The following is a 23449-nucleotide window of genomic DNA, read 5'->3' on the forward strand; positions in this document are numbered from 1 at the left end:
TAGCAAAATTAACCCTGAAGTCACTAGACTTCTCCCACTATATCAGCACTCTGAAATATTCTGAGACAGAGCAAAAAGAGGCCAAACTAGTAAGGGACAAAAAGCAAATTGGTAAATGCAGATAAATAAGAGTGGAAATTCAGCACAGCCCCCAGCCGGGGCTGGCTGACCACACAAAAAACTGAATAGACCAACAAAATCAAGTGTGAACATTAGCAGAAAAGCTTAGCTTTAGATGACTGGAACAGAGGTGAAAACCAAGAGCTGACAAGTCAGAAGGAATCACCAGCAACTGAATAGGGCGTCGGCTGTCTTAAATCCAATCTGAGATTCCTGAGGTCCAATCGTCATCCTCATTCTCAGGTGGCAGATCTCCACCGATCAAATCAGCCTCACCACCTCCCATCACCACCAGAGGGAGTCTGGAAGGAGAACTCACAACTGGTGAACCAGAGAATGAACTCACAACAGTACCCCTCATCCCCCAATCCTGGTATGCATGGTACCCCTCACCCCTCTATTCTGGTATGCATGGTCCTCTCACACCCCTATCCTGGTATGCCTGGTAACCCTCATCCCCCAGTCCTGGTATGCATGGTCCTGTCATCCCCAATCCTGGTATGAATGGTACTCCATCATCCCCCAATCCTGGTAAGCATGGTCCCCTCACCTAACCTATCCTAGTATACATGGTCCTCTCACCTCCCCTATCCTGGTATGCTTGGTCCTCTCACCTCCCCTATCTTGGTATGCATGGTCCCGTCACTCCTATTAAAACTACACACACACACACACAAAAAAAAACATTTTTACTCACCCTTCTTTCCTGTGCTCCAGCGCTGTCACCACGTTCTGCTGGAGGCCGGGGGAGGAGTCTGGCACCAGAGTACGCGCATGCCCATAGCGCTGTCCGGCGCCATATTGCATGATTCCGGCCGCACTACAGGTAAGTATGTAAGTATGGCGTCGGACATAGCGGTATGCAGTGTGTATGTGTACCGCCATCTCCGATGCCATACACACTCCTCACCGCGCTGCCTCATTCTGTCTGGAGCCAGACTGCGCTGGTGCGTCACGCTTGCGCAGTCTATAAAGGCTTTGGACAGAGTGACGCTTAGCCGGTTATATTATAGATTATGTACTTAAACTTCATTGGTGCCAATAATGATGAGTAGTACTATATGTCTTATCACTTTCCAAATCACCTTTGCTTTTATTCTGACTAAGACAGTCTAACTTGATTTGTAATGAGAAAAATAAGCAAGGAGCACAAAATCTGTGAAACCTGGTGACTAAGTAGATTAACAAACAGGGGCCAAGTGGCCACTCACCTAATGGGAAGGGATGATCCCTGTGGACTGTTAGAGACTGCCGTGCACCACCGCTGCTGGCTAGCATTTCTGGGTTCTGGTCACATGATCAGGGAACAGGATATGCATCACTGCAGGTCCTTAAGCTGGATAGTGTGGATCCAGCATTACCCGGAAATCACAGGTCCTTAAGCTTCTCAATGGGATTGACTGTGCTCGTAGCTACTCCTGCCACAAACCCTCAGGAGGAGGGTTGTGAAATAATGGAGAAAAAGTTGTAGTAGTCTGTGGAGTGCTGAGATTAACCCTTCTATCTCCACAACGTGTTTTGATAGTCTAACACTATCTTCATCAGGTGGTACCACCTGATGAAGATAGTGTTATATTATCGAAACTCGCTGTGGAGATCAAAGGGTTAATAAAGGTTTGTTAACCAGATTGCTGTCCCTACCATTTATTCCTTATCTCAGCGCTCCACAGACATTAGGTTGAAAGATCACTTCTGCTTAAAAAAGCAACCTGTCTCCGTGAAAATACTGTCCAATATTTCAGCTGCGTTAACTTATTCATGGCTTTATATTGGACCTGTGGGTGTACTTTTTAGTCATGGTCGGGGGTCGCTACTTACCTGTCACACTAGGCGATCCTGACGTCCTCCCGCCCGGCTCCACGCTCGTCGCTCGTCTCTCCACAGGAAGCGCCGCAGGAAGCTGACGACGAGAAACAGTCCTGGACGTTCTCACGCGATCAGCGATAACCAGCGGGGGAGCCGGTCGGAGGTAAGTATCAGACATAGCGATATCGCTAGCAATATCGCTATAACGTCACAAGTTCTAGCAATATTGCTAGCGATATCGCTAAGGCTGGTTTCACATTAGCGCATTTTCAGCGTGCACGGCCGGGGGTAGCTCCGCCCCCGATCCGGCTCTCTGCCCGGCGTGCCCGCCCCTTCCTTGTAGCGCCGCCTCCTAGCGGACAGCGGCGCCTGCGATCGGCGCACCCTATCTTTAGCATAGGGTGCGCCGATCGTGCGCAGGCCGTGCGCTAGTTGCGCTTTGACCTGCGCTGCGCACTTTTGACGGTGCGCCGTGCGCGCCAAAATCCGAAAAGTTTGATTTTGGCGCGCACGGCGCACCGTCAAAAGTGCGCAGCGCAGGTCAAAGCGCAACTAGCGCACGGCCTGCGCACGATCGGCGCACCCTATGCTAAAGATAGGGTGCGCCGATCGCAGGCGCCGCTGTCCGCTAGGAGGCGGCGCTACAAGGAAGGGGCGGGCACGCCGGGCAGAGAGCCGGATCGGGGGCGGAGCTACCCCCGGCCGTGCGCGCGCTGAAAATGCGCTAATGTGAAACCAGCCTAAGTGTGACAGTACCTTCAGTGTACCTGTCTATCTACATTGCTCTGTTGTTCCTACGGTAGGTACTGCCCACACACTTGACTCTGCTATACCATGGTGCCTAACTACATAAACTGCCCTGTCAGGCCAAAGTGCTGATCGAAAAGTCGACTCTGTTTTTCTAAGGTGCCTGTCATATAATGCTCTGCTGTCCATCATATCCAGCTTTACTGATCTTCACTGTTTCACATTTTGAGATAATCAACTGCACTACAACAACACCTCTGGTCTTTCCTGCTCACACTGACCTACAACTATCCAAATCCACCTAATCAGTTGAGCCATAATATGGATAGTACCAGGCTCGGACTGGCCCACAGGGTAACAGGGGAATCCCCCGGTGGGCCCCTGTGCAGATCTGGGCCCCCAACCCCACTATATGGGCAGTACTTGGCATAATTCTCTTGATTTACTCTGTACAGAAAAAAATGCAGCATCTCATCATTCATTAACCAAACTACCTAGCTTATTATTATATAGTGATATAGGTACATTTGTGAATGAGGGGAGTGTAGTATTTGTATGCAGGTGAAAAGTAGGCCCCCACAATCAATATTAATGGTGGGCCCTTGGCACCCCAGTCCGACACTGGATAGTACTGTAAATATGCATCCTGGCCAATCTGTGCTATATGCCCTTTTTTATAACTATGCTTTTAGCAAGCAATGCGCTATTACTGTGTGCCTTCTCCTTGCTATCAAGTAGTCGTAATGGTAGCCAAACACACTAGCTGGTTGGTTGTTTTTTCAATGCAACCACAAACCATTTTCTTTGGTATTGGCTTTTGCAGAATTTCAAAGAGGCCATTTTCATTTACACCAGGCATGTAATGCCTGATGCATTGCCAGAAGTGACAGTTCTTATAGAAGAAAGAAAGATCTTTCACACAAAAGAAATATCTTTCACAGTGTGATTGCCTGTGCATTGGCTGTGTGACTAAAATACACTCAACTGCTAGTGACTACAAGTGAAATTTGGGGCTGACTTCTTTCCAGGCATTGTCAGCCTCCAAAAAAAATGCATATTTTAACCCTATGAACATTTGTTCTGTGTGATATCGTGTAGACTTTATTCTGATGTGCATGTGCATTTCAACTTTCTATTCTAGATTTTACTTTGCCCCTTTGTTATCCATCTTCAAATAGTCTTACTATACAGATTTACAAAACAGATTTTTATTTAATAGAATTAATTTCCCCCACTATAATTTTTTATGAAAACAAAATATTCATGATTTATTAAATTGTACAAACATCTAAGGAATATGGCCTTAAAGCATACAGCTGTTCTCAAAAGTTTACATACCCCAGCAGAATTTTTGCTTTCTTGCTTTCTTGACCTTTTTTCAGAGAATATGAATGATAACACCAAAACATTTTCTCCACTCATGGTTAGTGTTTGGGTGAAGCCATTTATTGTCAAACTACTGTGTTTTCTCTTTTAAAATCTTAATGACAACACAAAACATCCAAATGACCCTGATCAAAAGTTTACATACCCCATTTCTTAATACCGTGTATTGCCCCCTCTAACATCAATGACAGCTTGAAGTCTTTTGTCGTAGTTGTGGATGAGGGTCTTTATTTTCTCAGATGGTAAAGCTGCCCACTCTTCTTGGCAAAAAAACTCCAGTTCCTGTAAATTCCTGGGCTATCTAGCATGAACTGCGTGCTTGAGATTTCCCAAGAGTGGCTCAATGATATTGAGGTCAAGAGACAGATGGGCACTCCCGAATCGCTACTTTGTTCTGCTGTAGCCAATGACAGGTCGACTTGGCCTTGTGTTTTGGATCAATGTCATGTTGGAACGTCCAAGTACATCCCATGCGTAGCTTCAGGGCTGATGATTGCAAATTTAAGCACAACTGTATGCAATTATATGACCATAACTCAGTGGCAATCTATGTTGGACTTGATTACAGGAGTTTCAGATAGGAACATGGTAGCTGAGCTGATATCTCCTTTCCATAGGGCAATATATTATAGCTATAGCAATTATTCTGTGCTAAAAGGATAATATTAACTTTTAGGATTGTTACATCCTAATGGTGGCTCTGGGAGTTTAAGTCCTGTTCCTCTCTGAAGAGACTATTTGCATATTTAAATTCACAGAGGAACAATGCATGGTCTATAAGTCTCCTTATGCTGACTTGGCACTCTCCACAATCAGAAACATTCCCCCTTTGACCATCGATCAGAGGCCTTTCACCTAGATAAATAAGATCACTTGCTTTGCACTGAGGAGGGGCAAACACACTGAAAAACCTGTCTGCAAACAGAGTTTCTGGTTTGTCTTCTTATTCTAAGTCATATGACAAGGTTCATTAAAGGGTCAATACTGACTACATGTGTGCATGACGCATCAGGTTTCTCATTCGCTTTGCTGGCATCAGGATTGCTTCAGGTTTTGCTTGCAAATCTGCATGTACAAGCCCTAAGGATTGCAACATCCAATTGTTGCTTCTAGAATTTAAGTCTTCTTCCTCTCTGAAGAGGCTATTTGCATATTCTTTTCTGAAATGTATTCAGCTCAATCCTAGATTAACACAAGTGTGTCAATGCAAAATGACTGTTCAAACTAAGCATAGGTGCTGAAGGCATCCTTAGTGTGAGCAAATAGGCTACAGCACCTTCTCATGTACTTGTTTCTCCTTATAAGGCCAGAACTGTCAACCAAAGAACAGAAGGACAGATGGTAAACTAGTAGTTAGGGAGGTGCAGGGAGCTACTTGCCATGACATCACAACAGGTATGATAAAGATCTTTCATCTGCACTGATGAGTTGAAAATCCACAGTTTATGAACATAGTAAATCTTATCTATATAGTGTGGAAAAAAATCAGTGTGGAAATTGAGAAGCGGTGACATTTTTACATTCTGGCTGGAATCACACACAACGTATAAAAAATCGGTCCACTTTACACGGCTAAGAATCACAGAAATGTTCCCTGAACAGTGACCCATATGTCATCCATATGAAATGCGTGGATGCGATTTTTTGGCATTTAAGTATCCATGTGACATCCGTATAGCATCCGTATGGCGAGATTTTCTCGCCGGCTTGCAAAATGGACATATAATGGATCCATGGGCTCAAATATTTGTGAAAACATACTTACTATATATATATATATACAGTATATATATATATATATGTCAGTGAGATACATATATATATATTTATATTTCATACAAAGCTAGGTAGCAGAATAGCTGATAATTCAATTGTCGGCTACCGTAAAATCATTGCAGAACCTGACAGAATATGAGACATGGTTTACATACAGTAAACTATTGCATATCTGTTAGGTTTATATATGCCCCTCACTAATATTTTTAGTAGTGTCTGTGTGTAAAATTTTGAAGCTGCAGGTGTTAAATTAAAGAATTGCATCACATAAAAAACTGGTGTGGGCTCCCATGCAATTTTCTCCACCAGAGTGGGAAAGCCAGTGACTGAGGGCAGATATTAATAGCCTAGAGAGGGACCATGGTTATTGGCCCCCCTGGCTAAAAACATCTTCCCCCAGCCACCCCAGAAAAGGCGCATCTGGAAGATACGCCTATTCTGGCACTTAGCCTCTCTCTTCCCATTGCCCAGTAGCAGTTGGCATATGGGTAATAAGGGGTTAATGTCACCTTGCTATTGTAAGATGACATTAATCCTGGTTAATAAGGGAGATGTGTCCATAAGATACCTATCCAATATTAATCCACTAGTCTGAAAGGGTTAAAAAACACACACAGACATTAAGAAAAAAGACTTTTGCCATCTTTATTAAACTTCCAATCCAATTGACGCCCTTGTTCTCCTGTAAATAATCCAAAATAAAAAAGCAACAATATCCCATACCTATCCGCCGTACAGTCATGTCCCAAGCTGCAATCCATCTCAAGGGGTTAAAGGGTAGTTTACAATCGGGAGCGGTGCTAATGCTACCACCCCAGCTGTAAACCACTGCGGAATGAATGAAAAGCTGCCTGCGCAGCCTCCTCGCATGATCAGACATGACCTCATTAGCATGGGAAAGTTTTGAAACATTTTCCCATTCTGTTGAGTTCACTACCGGTCAGGCAGGGAGTACGCGCAGCCTTAGTGACTACCGTATTTCTCTCTAGCGTGACTCCGGCCTTATTTTGCTACTATATACTTTGGATATAACCCTTTGCAATTTATAGTTTTATAAGTTGCTGCAAACACTGATACGAAATTAAAATCTAAATTTAATTAATGTGGATTTTGCAGTGGCTTTGCTGTGGATTTTTATAGGAATCCACCCAATAAAATATGTGAACATACAATTATTTTACTTATTTTTTCGTAAAGTGGCTTTGGTAAATATAGAGGGAGAACTTATTTTACTAACATACTTCTTACTCCCGCTCTGTTGCCAGTATGTGTGGGAAGTTCCTACAGACATGCTCACTGTCACTTGATCCGACCATATGGGCATTAGGCTACGGTCACACTAACAGTATCTGGTCAGTATTTTACCACAGTATTTGTAAGCCAAAACCAGGAGTGGAACAACCAGAGGAAAAGTATAATAGAAACACGTCACCACATCTGTATTTATCACCCACTCCTGGTTTTGGCTTACAAATACTGAGGTAAACTACTGACCAGATACTGATAGTGTGACCGGAGCCTTAAGAATAGATTTTTGGCTAGCTTGTTACAATACACATGTGACTGCCGCCTTGCAGATCTTATTTTGTTTAGCGCTTTTAGAATATTATGCATCCACCCACCTCATGGATGATAGATGTGTGTAAGTGGATGTTTGTCAATATTTTGCATCTGGGCTACCTCCTCCTTTAACCATTGGTGCCTGTCTGCATCTTGCAATGAACTGGTATTTCACCCTGGATCAATAAATATGGCCTTCAATACAATTTCCTTTTCATTGATTTACTTTTAAAATGTAGCAATTTTACAAACAACATTGATTAAAAGTATCCCACTATTTTGTATGTTCAACACTATTCTGTATCTTAAGTCCCCTGGGTTAGACGCTATAAATAAACCTGTCATACCATCCAGTGAAGGAATTACCCCAATCCCTCTGTAAGGCCAGATGATAAAATTAAGACTACATCCAATCTGCTACTATCGACTATTACTCATTAGGGCCCCTTCACACATAGCGACTCACCAGCGATCCCGACAACAATATCAACGTGTCAGGATCACTGGTGAATCGCTACATGATCGCTGGAGAGCTGTCAAACAGACAGCTTCACCAGCGATCAGCACAGCGACACCGAGCGCGCGGCGTCACTGTGTTCGTTAGTTACCAGCACGCTAGTGCAGGGAGCTGGTAACTAAAGTACACATCGGGTATCCAAGGGACGTGCGTCCCTTAGATACCCGATGTGTACATTAGTTACCAGCTCCCTTCATCAGCGCGCTAAGGGACGCCCGTCCTTTGGATACCCGATGTGTACGTTAGTTACCAGCAGATCGCTGGTCTCCCGCCTGTCACACATGCGTGCTGGCCAGCGGGAGACCAGCGACCAAAGAAAAGTCCAGAGGTTTCCCAGAGCAAGACTACAAATGGGATTTGTTTATAGATTGTTTAACCATGGAAACACAATTTTTTTTTACAAAATGTCAAACTGTTTAATCTTTCCAACATTGTTTTACATAGTCCAAATATTTTCAATGGGTTACTCATAAGTAACATTTATCACAAATCCATAGTTTAGGTGTCACATTTGTGAGCTCAACTGCTGAGGTTCCCAATTATCAAAAGAACAATGGTCTCCTTTATATGCAGTGGTAGTGTGTATGTGAAAACCAATGCACTTACCCCCTTGGCTTTTACCTATTTTGTTACATTACAACCTGTGTTTAAATATTTTTGTAAATAGTCTTAAGTTGGTGAAGTGAAGTGATAAAAATATAGACATAAATTAAATTTATGCAATCAAATAACAAACAATTGACATGTGCATATGTATTCACCACTTTTGCGATGAAGCACTTTAGCAATTCCTTTGTGTTCAATTTAAGTGTCACATGGTCTGTCAGTATATGCACACCAGAGAGACTGTAGCAACATTAAGTAAGAAGCACCACTAACCAAACAAAACCATGAAGTCCAAGGAGATCTCCAATCAAGTCAGAGATAAAGTTGTTGAGAAGTACAAGTCAGGGTTGGATTATATAATAAATCCCAATCTCTGATGATCCCCCAGAGCACCATCAAGTCCATTATCATCAAATGGATAGAACATGATACAACAACAAACCTGCCAAGAGAGGGCTGTCCATCAAAACTTTCAGCCCGGGCAAGGAACGCATTAATCAGAGAGGCAGCATCAAGGCCAAAGGTAACCATGAAGGAGCTGGAAAGAGTTCCCAATCGGAGATTGGAGCATTTGTCCATATGACCACAATAAGCGGTATACTCCATAAAGGTGGCATCTATGAAAGAGTGGGCAGAAAAAAAGTCTTTATTTACACCAAAATTGTACGGCTCATTTTGAATTTGCCAAAAGACATGTGGGAGACTCCTCAAATGTATGGAGGAAGGTGTGGTGGTCAGTTGAGTCCAAAATTGAAATTTTTGGCCACTAAGGTAAACTTAATATCTGGCACCAAACTAACACAGCTCATCACCTAGAGAACACCATCCCCACAGTGAAACATGGTGATGACAGCATCATGCTGTGGAGATGTTTTTTGACAGAAGGGACAGGGAAAATGATCCAAGTAAAGGGGAAGATGAATTGTGTGAATTACAGGGATATTCTTGAGAAAAACCTGTGAAACGTTGTCAGTGATTTGATTCTGGGACAGAGGTTCACCTTCCAACAAGACAATGACCCAAAGCATACTGCTAAAGCAGCACTTGAGTAGTTTCAGTGGAAATGTGTAAATGTTTTGGAGTGCCCTAGTCAAAACACAGTCCTTAATCCAATTGAGAATCTGTGGTCAGATTTGAAGAATTCTGTCTTGCTGGTGGGTGTAGACTCTCTGTGAAATGGACTAGGCTTTCCCTTGAGCTCCCTGATGTCCCTAGTTCGGGTCTTTCACCCCGTGCAGCGATCACGATTCTATCCCTTTCTTACCCAAGCACTTGCTACCATGTGGAACTGCGGGAATACTAGTCCTGCTCTAAGATCTTAAAACAAAAGGAACAGACATGGGTAAAAGAAACAGTAATCACTCAATGTGCACCCAGACTACAGAAAGGTATAAAAGGAAGGGAAGGATTAGGAAAACCAAAACAGAAATAAAGGAAAGGAAAACACCAAACAAACTTCCAAACAGCAATCTCTGGAAACATCTCCTAGATGATTTCTCTTTCCACAACCCACATCTTCATACCGATACCAAGATATAGCAAGCTATGACTGGCAACTACCCAAGCTAATAGGTGAATACTTATGCCAGAGGGGAGTGAAAAATCAGAGCAGCTGGGATAACCTGGGTCGGAAAGCTTTAGGAGACAAACAGAACTACTTTATCTTTGCCACAAACGATCAAGTAAAAAAGTTAAATCTGCACAGTTAACTGGAAAGCAAAGTAGATCCAACCAGTGCAGGCGTGTGTGCAGCCAAATCCGCAATCTTCTGAATCCTGAAATAGAGGAGACTCTTCTTTGTTGTTGTATCCCTGTGACAATTGTTGTTCATCAGAGGAAACTAGCATGAAGGAGCTGGATTAATTTTGCCTTGAGGAATGGGTAAAAATCAAAATGGCAAGATGTGGAAAGCTCATAAAGACTTATCCAAACAGACTTGCAACTGTAATTCCGCAAAAGGAGGCTCTACAAAGAACTGATTTTCGGGGGTGAATAACTACGCACACTGAAGTTTTCAGTTATTTTGGCAGTTATTTTGTTCACAGTTATAAGCATGTTCTTTTCATCAACCAATGCAAAACCTCAAAAAAACAGTGAAATTTTAGGTTGTGAGGTAACAAAGACAAAACATGCCAAGGGAGTGAATACTTTCGCAAATCACTGTAGATTACCATAGTGCTTGTTTATCTCCACTTGTCCCAAACACAGTGAGTGGACACTACCACACCATTCACACTATGGACTGGAAGGTAGGAGGTGGCCAGGCCCAAGAGTTGGACTCTCAACAATCATGAAACCTATGACATGTAAAGGTGATAAAATATTTATGGAAAAATGTTTAAGGTCATTTAGTTGATGCCCCTGCCTAGACCTGTCTAATGATATGTAACACTTATTTATTTTTTGACCCAAACAATAGATACACTATAAAAGAGGATCAGAATTATAAATCCTCATAGATCAGCAGCCACTTCCTTATTTGCACAGCCTCTCGTACCACGGATAAATCACCACTACTTTTTATACTGTGATGCTCAGCTGTATCATATAGGTCCAGAGATCCATTTATAAAGAAGATTTGGAAAAGAAGTGGCACTCATCGATGATGTTCACCTAATTTAATTCAGTTTTATGCAAGTAAACAAGATATGGGAGCAGTGCAGACACATGAAAGGGTATAACCATTACATGGCAATCAACACCCGCTTCAGACACATGTTCAATAACTGTGAGAATCTCAGATTTTTTGAGACCTCCATTTACTTGACACGTTGATTGAGACAAGGGGCACTATCTCATGTACAATTGACCGGTTGTGCTTTCTGAATCTTTTGAATAAACAGCAATTTTTTTATCCAATGTAAAAAAAAATCCACATGGATAAAAGACAACATACATAGCATAAACTGATAAATAGTGTAAATTAGAGTTGAGCGACTTTGGTCGGATCGGGTTTCGTGAAACCCGAATGAAACAAAATTTGAGTCGGGTGAAACTGGTCCGACTAGGGCAAAAAAAAGTCGGAGTTTCGTCCAAAACCCGACCCCAATGCAAATCAATGGGAAATAAAAGTCGTCATTGAGCGGATGACATTCATCCACTCACTGCCAACTTTTATTCCCCATTGACTTGCATTGGGGTTGGATTTCGGACGAAACTCCGACTTTTTTTGCCCTAGTCGGACCAGTTTCAGCCGACTCAAATTTTGTTTCATTCGGGTTTCACGAAACCCGATCCGACCAAAGTCACTCAACTCTAGTGTAAATACAAGCATAATCTAAACATTCTGGGATTTTCAGGTACCGAACATGTTCCAAGGCTTGCAGAGGGAGGTGAACACCACAGCAAGTTATTAAGAGAGAGGCAAAATGCAATTAAATTAAAAAAATAATGACTTGAGTGTGTTTTAGCGTTAAAACCTTTGGTTTATTATAGAAAAATAAAACTAGTCCTCTTTAGATTGCATTATGGGTCTTCATTACCATTTTATTGTGTATATGTACAGTATATAATGAACATCACATTGATATTGCTTGTGGTTTTATGTCTTTTCTGTTCACATGAAACAGTGGCGGAAATAAGTTTTTGATCTCTTTTCCCACTGACAAAGACAGGAACAGTCTATAATTTTAAGGGTAGGTTATTTTTAACATTGAAAGATAGAATATCAAAAATAAAGTCCAGAAAATCAGAGTGTATAAATTAAGTATTTTATCCCTCTGGCAAACAAGACCTAATACTTGGTTGAAAAACCTTTATTGGCAAGCTCAGCAGTCAGATGTTTTTTGTAGTTGATGATGAGGGTTGCGCACATGTCAGGAGGAATATTGGTCCGCTCCTCTTTGCAGATCATCTCTAAATCATTAAGATTTTGAGGCTGTCGCTTGGCAACTCGGAACTTCAACTCCCTCCATAAGTTTTCTATAGGATTAAGGTCTGAAGACTGGCTAGGCCACTCCATGACCTTAATGTGCCTATTTTTGAGCCACTCCTTTGTTGCCTTGGCTGTATGTTTTGGGTCATTGTCTTGCTGGAAGACCCAGCCATGACCCATTTTTAATGTCCTGGCAGAGTGAAGGAGGTTGTCACTCAGGATTTTAAGGTACATGGCTCCATTCATTCTCCCATTGATCTGGTGAAGTAGTCCTGTGCCCTTAGCAGAGAAACACCCCAATACATAATGTTTCCACCTCCATGTTTGACAGTGGGGATGGTGTTCTTTCAGTTATAGGCAGCATTTCTCTTCCTCCAAACATGGCGAGTTGAGTTAATGCTAAAGAGCTCAATTTTTGTCTTATCTGACCACAGCACCTTCTCACAATCACTCATAGAATCATCCAGATGTTCAGTTCATTGACAAACTTCAGATAGGCCTGTACATGTGCCTTCTAGAGCAGGAGGACCTTTCAGGCACTGCAGGATTTTAAACCTTTGCGGCGTAATGTTTTACCAATGATTTTCTTGGTGACTGTGGGCCCAGCTGCCTTGAGATCATTAACAAGTCCCCTCCATGTAATTTTAGGCTGATCTCTCACCTTCCTCATGATCAAGGATACTCCACAAGGTGAGATTTTGCATGGTGATCAAATACTTATTCCCCCCACTGTATGTTTACAGGTTATTATGACAACTTGTAAGTGAGCGTTCTTTAGGAACGCTCAGACATCATCACACAAAGACCGAGGGGCGAGCTAGAAACCTTTCTTTTGTCTGCACTGCTCATCTCACTTGTTTTATTGCATGCAACTGGATTAAACTAGATGAGTATCATTGGTGAAAGATGTTTTTTTCTTAATTTCCTTTATTATCTGGAACAGAATAATAATTTAGTACTAAGAACCAATAATTTACTATGTTTACTTTTCCATTTTGTTCAGTAACACCCAAGAAAAAAATGATCATAAAAAATGTGTTAAACAATTCTTATGGACAGTGTCCTCTTGTCAATTATAAGAAGAATATTAACAAATCAGCTTTAGAAATATTGTAATTTATTAGCCTTCCATTGCTAAAAGTTATCAAACTCTTTAATATGTAAACTGCATCTATTTGTCTCACTTTCACTAAGGCCCCTTTCACACGTCCATATATTTCCGGTACTGGAAACAACAGTACCGGAGATATCCGTGTCCATGTGTCCGTGTGTGTACTACGTGTGGCACACGTGTGGCAACCGTGTGCCGCATCAGTACCAAACGGACAGCAGCCAGGGAAGAAGCGCTACTGTCAGCGCTGATCCCTGGTGGCTGGTACTGAAGCCGGCTGTCATTCTCCCCTGTACTGCCGGCGAGCAGTGGAGAATGATGAGTGTTATATTAAAGTCCGAACGACAGCAGGTGGGGACTGGACTGTGGAATACCCCGATCATTCGCACCTACTGTCACTGTTATTAGCAGCAGGTGTCGGATGATGGGGGTAACAGTCCCAAAAGCCACCACCTGCTGTCGTTCACACTTTAATATAGCGCTCATCATTCTCCTCTGCTTGCTGGCAGAGCAGGGGAGAATGAGAGCCAACTTCAGCACCAGTCGCCAGGGAACAGCGCTTACAGTAGCGCTTCTTCCCCGGCCGCCGTCCCTCACACATAGGACATCAATGCATGTTCTCCATGTGCACATGTGCGGGACGTTTTTCTGTCCAATGACAGCAAAAAACGGATAAGTCAGCAGGTTTTTCCCACGGACACACGATCCGTGGAAACACACTGACATGTGAATAGACCCATTCATTTGAATGGTTCTGCGTGTGTATGTGTCTCAGGTACATGTGAAAACTGTCACCACACGTACCAGAGAAAGGGGCCTAAAATAGGCTGGATACAGTATTGAGGAATGACAATTGTTCTGCACACCAGTCCAAGGTAAATGGACTACTTGAAATTTATGGCAAATTTAGTCAAATTTTTCAGAAAAATTTTCTAAACCTGTTGGGTTGGAATTTCAAAAGGTTCAGTTATATATATCTATGTATATACATGTATACATATACTGTGTGCACAATTATTATCCAAGTAAGTATTTTAACCATATCATTTTTATGAAGATTTTCCAACTCAATTTAGCAAAGGATCAGGTAAAATTTAACTTTTATTCAAATTGCAGCAATAAAAAGTTATCAGAGATCTATTAAAAATTGCTCTAGTGCAAAAAAGTGAAATAAGTGAAAAAATGGATACAACTATTATTCCCCTATATGCATAACAGCTAGGGTACATTAACTCAACTCTTAATTATGTTGCAGCTGTGTATTTTGTCAGCATACGCAAAGCTACTTTGATGAGAGCCATGCTAATTCCACATACAAGGATTATGTTGCCCAAGCGCTCTCCTATTGTTCAGGCCTCAATATTCTTCCAACTGGCATCCCTTGAAAGTAAAGTGGTGATAACAACCCTATCTACATCCGGTGAGAATGTTCCATTTTCTTACAAACTTGACTTAAACATAGAAGTCATTTTTGTGCCCAAGAATTGGTGGCAGAGATTTCCATCAGTTAATAATACAGATAAATAATGAGATGTCTGGAAATCTATTGGAGCTGATGAGAGTGCCCTTGGCCTATTATTATGTTTCTAAAGAGAATAGAAGTCACTAATATATTGTAATTCTGGGTCTTCAGTATCTGCTGTGTTTAATTTAAAGTGATAACAGTTGGAAGAATATTCTGGATGCCCTGGTTGTTGATGTAATAGCAATCTCTGCTGCAAGAGTGTTTTGCAGTGATGTGGTTTGTACTGGTTTCAGTATCAGGCTGTGAATAAAATGATCAATAAACATATGTATATACAGTAAGGCCTGAACAATGGGAGATTGCTTCGGACACCACAATCCTTGTATGTGGAATTAGCACAGCTCTCAACAAAGTAGCTTTGCTTATGCTGACAAAATACATAGCTGTAACATAATTAAGAGTTGAGTTAATGTACCGTAGCTCATATCCATATAGGGGAATAATAGTTGTTTCCATTTCTTCACTTATTTCACTTTTTTGCAGTAGAGCACTTTTTAATAGATCCCAGTTTTTTTCTCATACCTTTTTATTGCTGCAATTTGAATAATAGTTACATTTTACCTGATACTTTGCTAAATTGCTTGAATTTTGGGTCATTATCCTAGCTAAATTAGATTTTCCAACTCCAAGCTGTACTGGTGGTGGGTGTGAACCGACTGGGCTTACCCTGGAGGGGCGTGACTAAGTGACTACATGCTTTTCTCTAGAGCCTCTTGTGGTAAAGATAGGCTTGGCCACAGTAGTCACCAGGTACCACTTCAGGGCACTCCCCGGGACTGCTGCAGCTGACCGGTGGTTCAGAGGCACAGGTACATGGTACAGAATGACAAAGATAAAAATGTGGTCAGAAGGTCTGTGGTCGGGGCACAAGTTCAGAATACATATCCGAGGTCAAGAGTGGAAAGATCAGACAGGATGGGTAGGCAAGTTGGGTCAGTAACAGAAGAAACATTAACACATAAGCACATACAGATCATTAGCAGGAAAAACAGGCTAGGAACCAACCTCCAGGCAAAGAGTGGTGAGAGAAACTGCCAGATATAAAGCCTGGTGACATGGGATTGGCCGGGGAACCTAATCTCTGCAGGACACATCAGGGTTAAATTCCTGCAGAGACCAGCCACACCTCCCTAAGGCAAAAGAAAACCACCCATGATGCAGCAGAGCTGCAAGAGGCAAAACACAGCGAGCCACTGAATAGGGCAGTGCTGAGGAGGCATACAGGTTACCGCCATGACACAACTGGTGGTGCGGCCTAAGGGTACAACAACCTTTCTCAAGGTGTGCAGAATTATTAGGCAGCTTGTTTTCCTCAGGCAAAAATGTACCAAAGAAATTAATCTGACTCTGAAAAGTCAAGAATTGTTAAAAGTCTTACAGAGAGATCTAGCTTTCTTGAAATTTCTAAGATGTTAGGGCATGATCGCAGAACCATCAAAGGTTTTGTTGCAAATAGTCAACAGAGTTGCAAAAAAATGTGTGGAAGAAAGAAAGATGCACACTAACTGCCAAAGATTTGAGAAGAATCAAAGGTGAAACGATCAGGAAGCCATTATCCTCCACAGCTGTCAAATTCAAGAAATGCAACCTCTGGAGTCCCCAGAAGTACAAGCAGTTCAGCGCTCAGAAACATGGCCATGGTAGGGAAGGCTGAAACCCGACCAGCACTGAGCAAGACATAGAAGTACAAGGTGTTCAGTGCTCAGAGACATGGCCAAGGTAGGGAAGGCCAAAACCAAATCACCACTGAGCAAGACACAGAAATACAAGGAGTTCAGTGCTCAGAGACATGTCCAAGGAAAGAAAGGAAGAAAACCGATCACGACTTAACAAAACACAGACGTTGAAATGTCAAGAGTGGGCCAAAAAATATCTGAAGACAGATTTTTCAGAGATTTTATGGACTAAAGAGATGAGAGTGACTCTTCATGGGTTAGATGGATGGGCCCATGGCTGAATCAGTAATGGGTACAGATCTCCACTTTTACTTAGACACTAGCAAGGTGAAGTTGGGGTACTACTATTGGCTAGTATTATTAAAGATGCGATAGATGGACCTTTTCTGATGATAGATATACCCAAAAACACCTCCCAATCCCACTGTCAGTTTTTAGACACTTTCTTCAAGCAACGGTACCAGAAAAAGTCTGCATCTTTCAAGAAAACCAAGATTTTTATGCAGGACAATGCTCCATCGTAGCATTGAAGTCTCCACTGCTTGGCTGCCAGTAAAGGCCTTAAGTGTAAAAGAATAATGACATGGCTCCTTTCTCTCCTGACCTAAACCTTATTGAGAACTTTTGGACCCTTCTTAAATGGGAACTTTACGATGAAGGAAAACAGTCACCTCTCTGAACAGTGTCTGGGAGACTGTGGTTGATGCTGCCAAAAAAAGTTAATCATCAACAGATTAAGAAGCTGACAGACTCCATGGATGGAGCTTATGGCTGTTATTGAAAGGAAGTGCGGCTATATTAGTCACTGATATATATATTTTAAATGTTGGGAATGTATTTTTGTACCTGTTGAGTTGTTTGGTAATTATTCTCACTTTAACAGATAAAAATAAACAACTGAGAAGGGAAAATGTAAGTTTTAAATTTAGTTGCACAATAATTCTTCATAATAATAGTTGCCAAATAATTTTGCACACATATGTATTCTCCTAAGAAACACAAAGCAATACTTCTACTTTCTTAAATATTCAGGTTTCAAGTTTATTATCATTGTGGATTGACTGACAGCACTGGAGATGTTCAATAATAAAATTAATCTGTAAAAATACAAATTATAATAATAAGAATAATTTTATTTAAGTAGCACAAACATAATCAACATCACTGTACAATTAATTTGCCTAATTACTGTCCACATATTGTATACAATACCATGAAATCCTCCGAGAAACCACACAATGTACAGCTAACAAAATTTTAAAGTATAAGTTATTAGTTATGTGTGGCCAAAAAATATCATGGTCACAGTGCACCCTCCCCAACGCGCGTTTCGGCTGGCAAAGTCTTTGCCCTTGACGAAATGCGCCAAAACATGCGTCAGGGAAGGCGCACTGTGACACGTTCCCAGGCATCTTATCAAGTATAACATTTATTGATTTCTATTGAACATCTATATGTATATACACATAGGATGCCTATGTTTACTCTGCATTAGGCCATTTGGGAATGTGCAATAGGATAATGATTATAATATACTTATGATCTGAGTTAATACAGTGCTGTGCAAATTAATTGGGACAAAGCAATTTTAAGTAAAATTGTAAGTTGGTTACCAGTCAGTGATTCAAACCAGTTTTTACTGCTTTGAACAGGTGTGAGTGCCTGTTCAAAGCAGTTAAAACTGGTTTGCATCACTGACTGGTAACCAACTTACGATTTTACTTAAAAAAATGCTTTGTCCCAATGAATTTGCACAGCACTGTATATTGTATACCTTTCCAAGGTGCGCCCATTGCTCACATTTGCATGTCATGTTTGTTCCTTCCCCCATGTCCATGTAGCCTTGCTAAATTAAATAAAGATCTTTTTTGTATTTTTGAAAAAAGCATCTTGGGATTTTTTTATTGTAGTTTTTTTGTTGATAAGATATTGTATACAATAATAGAATGGTAAGTTAAAGTGAAAATGCATCAGTACAATCTGTAGGCATCTGATGGCATCATCGTAGGGTCTGTTTTTGAGATTGATATCCTGTCAATCATTAAGACCGCCTACTTGACTGAAAAGCCCAGAATATGCAGTGATTTAAACACAGGTTATACGGAATCTTTTGCCATAAAACTTTACATTTATCTGCTCTATACAATGCCGCCTGCAGATTGCACTACAAGTTCCTTTAAGGAGTATTCAGACAACTTTCGATAATGTGTCCAGTTCCATGTTTCATACACTTATTTTCTAGACATTTATAGTTCTTGCTATATCGCAGTATACTGGGGCACAGACATATGTACCTATGGAAACTAAGAAGTTCTGGAGAAAGGGAGCACATGTTGCCATGTAAATCTGTAACTAATGCGTGCTGATTATTATCGCCATGGTTAGCACACACCACTGTTCCCAATAACACAAGAGGATACAAGTAGCTTTGCCATCAAGATCAAGCACATAACTGAAGGAGCTAATAGCTCGGTCTTAACGTGGACAGCGTATATATGATGTTACACCAGGTCCTACAGTTAGCAGGTGTCTTAGCTGAATGCATCTGCAGATCTAATGTGCTACTTTAATTAAGCATTAATTCACATTTCTGTCTCAGTCCCTGAGGCTGAGGATATTGATCATTTATACATGACTGGTGGCACTAATAACTAGAGATGAGCGATTTTGTTCGGTTTTTGCCCCCTAATCTGATTTTGACATATTCGTGCCATATTCGAACAGTATTCGTGCCGAATGAATGTTTAATGATCGGTTCTGAACATATTCGGTAATTTATACTCCCATTGACTTTAATGACGTTCGGCTGAGTTCAGCGAATATTGCAAAAACAATATTCGCTGCCGATCGTATTTGGAACCGAATCCGAACAAATTTGCTCATCTCTACTAATAATCAGCCATCTATGTTAATTGATTGTTTCTATACTTTTTCCATTATCATTAGCTGTCTTCTATACACAGATCTCCGTGAAACAAATCTCAGAATGTTACATATCACTAATACGGTACTTTCTTTCGTCAAAACATTACATCCATAAGCAAAGCACAAAACATACATACAATGCAAACACATGAAAAGCCAACAGTCTACAGACAATTGAGATAAGCGTGACTCTTATTCAGAAATTGCTCATACATACCATACATATATATTGTATACAGTTAGAAGGAGATCTGTCATCACACACTGTCACATACAATATGTATATATATTTCATCTTCTGCAATGAAATATACAGAGATCGATTATAATAAATAATCTCATGGCAGAGCCGAGTTTGCCAGATGTAGCTGAATGGTATTTTAGATTTGGTGAGACTCATCATGATACCATATTATAAGATTCTATCTAGATTTAAGAACTGACACATCTAAAGGGAAAAAATATGATATATATAATTTTCCTGTAATACACTTGCATAGTAGTAAAGACAGGGAATGATACGTGGGAATTACCTGTTCCAGGCTGCTTTGGAGAATGTGGAATGTGTTGCTCTCGTTGGAGACGTGCTTGTCACTCGGTGGCTCCTCTCCTGACACCCTATAGACAAGAGATGATCTCCCTGCTGAAGTCTGCTTTACACTCTCAGGCACATCATGCTTAGTCCCATTTCACATGTCATCTAAGTCTGCGGAAAGCTTCTTTTTCAATTGTTACTTTCCTGCTCTGCCTCTCAGCTTCTCGTTTGGTAACACTTTTCTGTGCATCTGGTCCACAGCCCCTCCTCTCTACTTTGCTTCTCTCTTTTCCCCCTCTCTCCTTCTTCCTTCAGATCTCTGTCTGAAGCAGCACTCTGGTCTGAGACATCTCTCTGATGACTGGATGTATCACACTATGATATCTGCTTGCCAAGTGCAGAAGAAAGCCAAAAGGCATGGAATAGGTCCAGGTCATGTTTCTTTTTCTTTCTTTTTTTTTTTTTCATTTTAAATGTAAAATTGTATTAGAACTGGGAATGTAGAGTATTATTTGTGCATAATGTCCACCTGTGCATATGTGCGTATGTGTACGTGTGTGCATGTGTAAGTACGTGTGTGTACATGTGTGACTATATGTGTGTGTGTACGTGCTATTGTGTATATATGCGTATTAGAGATAAGCGGATCAATTAGCTGAGGATCGAGTTCAAACCAAATTTTCTGAAATTATCGGTTTCATGTGAATTCGAACATTTTGAGATTTGAGTCATGGTTTATATAAAAAAATTCTTGTCTGGCAAAATTTCGAACACTGATGAAGCCTTAAAGAGCAGACAAACATAATTTTGCATTGCCATGTGGGCTTCCGCATAATGTCCTTCAGCTATGCCATCGAGCAGATTATCCTAACTTGTTATACAGTGGTGGTAAGTACCTGGACCATCAGAGATCAGCAGTTTTCAGTGGAGCACAGTTTGACGACAGAGACAGAATAATTTTCCATCTCCAGAGTCTCTAAGTCTTTCTTTTCTAATGATCAGTAGGAGTCTTCTCTTTCTCACTTCCTTAGAGTGAGCTTATGGTCAGCAGGGTCATCTCTCTCTTCTATAGAATGTAAGTTTTTATGGTCAGCAGGGTGCAATCTCTCCTGTAGAGAGTAGCCTCTTATGGTCAGCAGGGACCTGTCTCTCTCGTCTGTAAAGTGCAAACTCTTATGGTCAGCAGGGTCCACTTTCGCTTTTGTAGAATGTAAGCTCTTATGGTCAACTGGGTCCAATTTCTCCTGTAGAGTATAACCTCTTATGGTCAGCAGGGACTTGTCTCTATCTTGCCTATAAAGTGTAAGCGCTTATGGTAAGCAAGGTTCTCTCTTTACTCTCCTACATGTGTATATTAAGAGCAATTACAAGCTTTCCAGTATTAAAAAACACTAATATAAACACCACCAATGAAATTTTTAGGTAAAACTTAGCGAGATCTGCAAATTTATATTTCAAAAGTTCCGCTCATCTCTACTGTATATATGTTTCTACATGTGTATGTACATGCATGTATATGCGTGTATATGTGTATGTATGTGTATGTTTACATGTATGAGTTCCTGTGTCAGCATATGTTGCACAATGATTTCACCTATTCATATTGCTTATGTCAAGAATTATTCTGAACTACAGCATAATAAAGGCCCTTGAATTGTTACGTGTTGCTATAGCAGCTTGGTAAACTACCATACAGAAATCAAAGCAGTGTTTCCCTTTTAGTCGACCAATTCAATAACAATCTCCAAAACATGAAGAAGACCAGGGAATGAATAAATAGCAATCAAGATGTTTAGGTTACCTAGTTATCCTATGTTTTATCACCATATTATTTAAGTATCCAAAATTCTTAAGTTAATTACTAACCTCTCACAGACTGGACAAAACTCTTATTCTGACTCCATGACTAAGCTGCAAGTTTAAGGTGCTTGAGACACCAATTCTAGGCTGCCTCAGTATGAACCAGTACTTACATGAAGATATATCATAAGTTAGCTTGAACTTGACTGCAGGAGGCACATAGGAAGATTACAGAAGATTTATTTTTCAACTGAATTCTTGAAGTTATGCACACATACAGTAGGTAAAAAATACTTTGTCAAACCAGCGATGCAAACACATGAGCTTCTAAGATGGCTGACAGACAGTGAATGAGGAAGAAGAATGAGGAAGAAGGGAAGGGTTACAGGCATCAAAGTTTCATCACAGCTAGAGGGAAAGATGGAGAGAGGAAGGACAAACTTCTAAAGTGGGGCAAACCTTATTGCATTGCAATGAAACAGCATAATATAATGAAGATACAATACTGTCTGTATTATTCCCAACTTGTGGGACATGACACTCCCCTTCTGAAATCTTTAGATTTCACGATGATCCCATTTTAATGTGATGTCTTCCAACGATGTCTGTGGCCATTCTTGAAACCTGAAAGATGAAAAGAAAACAAAACAGTTGTAACATTAAAATTCGTGATTGGAGGTCTGTAATCTACAACAATAGGATAACCCAAGTTCAAATCAGAAACCCATCTTTGGATTGTTGAAGCAGCAACATGCAACTCTTCCACCATCCCAACAATTCAAATGGTGAAAGTTCCATGTCCTAGCACAGCTGGAGGTACTGTATGTGTAAGTATGCTCCTCACCTTAAGCTGTGTACAATAGTAGTGTCTTGCTTTATATGATGCCTTCTCTTACGAGGCACTGAGCGATGTACGTCAGATGAGTACCAGCCTGCATGACCAATGACTAACTCAAGTGACATCCCAAACAACAAGGCCTCAGCTTCAACGTTGGTACCAAAGATGTGCGGCATGTAGAGAGAGCTGGCCTGATCTCCCATTCGGCATCCAGTTCATATGCTCTATTAGCATCAAGAGAAGAAGGATCATCATGTAGGAAGATTGGAGGCGACAGCCATGTATTGTCACTAAGGCTAGATGCAGCCGTGAATCCTATTGCTCGATCAGCAGGGCCCAGGCCAATGAAAATGTGATGGCACTGCTCAGGAGTCACTTTGGTTATTTTCACTGCCGCTACAGCAGCACAAAGTTCAAGTTTTGGAACAGAGTGTGCATGTTTTGGGGTTAATTTCACCATACACAGGACAAATGCACAATGTACCGTGTTGCTGGCCTGCGATGTCCTCAGACAGGCTACTGCAGCAATAACCTCTGTAGATGCACCTGAGAAGATGTTGTCTTTTTTCCTCTTTGCAGTCAAAAGCGACCTTAAGGAATAACAGCGTGGGAATTGGAGATGTTCTAAGACCAAGACCAGCAGTGGC

The 23449-nt window shown here is 41.1% G+C and overlaps 1 protein-coding gene across 1 annotated transcript in view; it reads right to left on the reverse strand.

Moving 5' to 3' along the window:
• The window catches only part of OPRK1 (opioid receptor kappa 1), a 255782-nt gene extending 235376 nt beyond the window's left edge, over positions 1–20406 (reverse strand). The window contains exon 1 of the mRNA XM_073583808.1: positions 20163–20406. The gene's annotated coding sequence lies outside the window, so the exon portion shown is untranslated. The remainder of the gene's footprint in view (positions 1–20162) is intronic.
• Between the last annotated feature and the right edge of the window lie 3043 nt (positions 20407–23449).

This window comes from Dendrobates tinctorius, unplaced genomic scaffold, assembly GCF_039654945.1.
Source record: "Dendrobates tinctorius isolate UK_male_01 unplaced genomic scaffold, ASM3965494v1 ptg000081l, whole genome shotgun sequence".
NCBI lineage: Eukaryota > Metazoa > Chordata > Amphibia > Anura > Dendrobatidae > Dendrobates > Dendrobates tinctorius.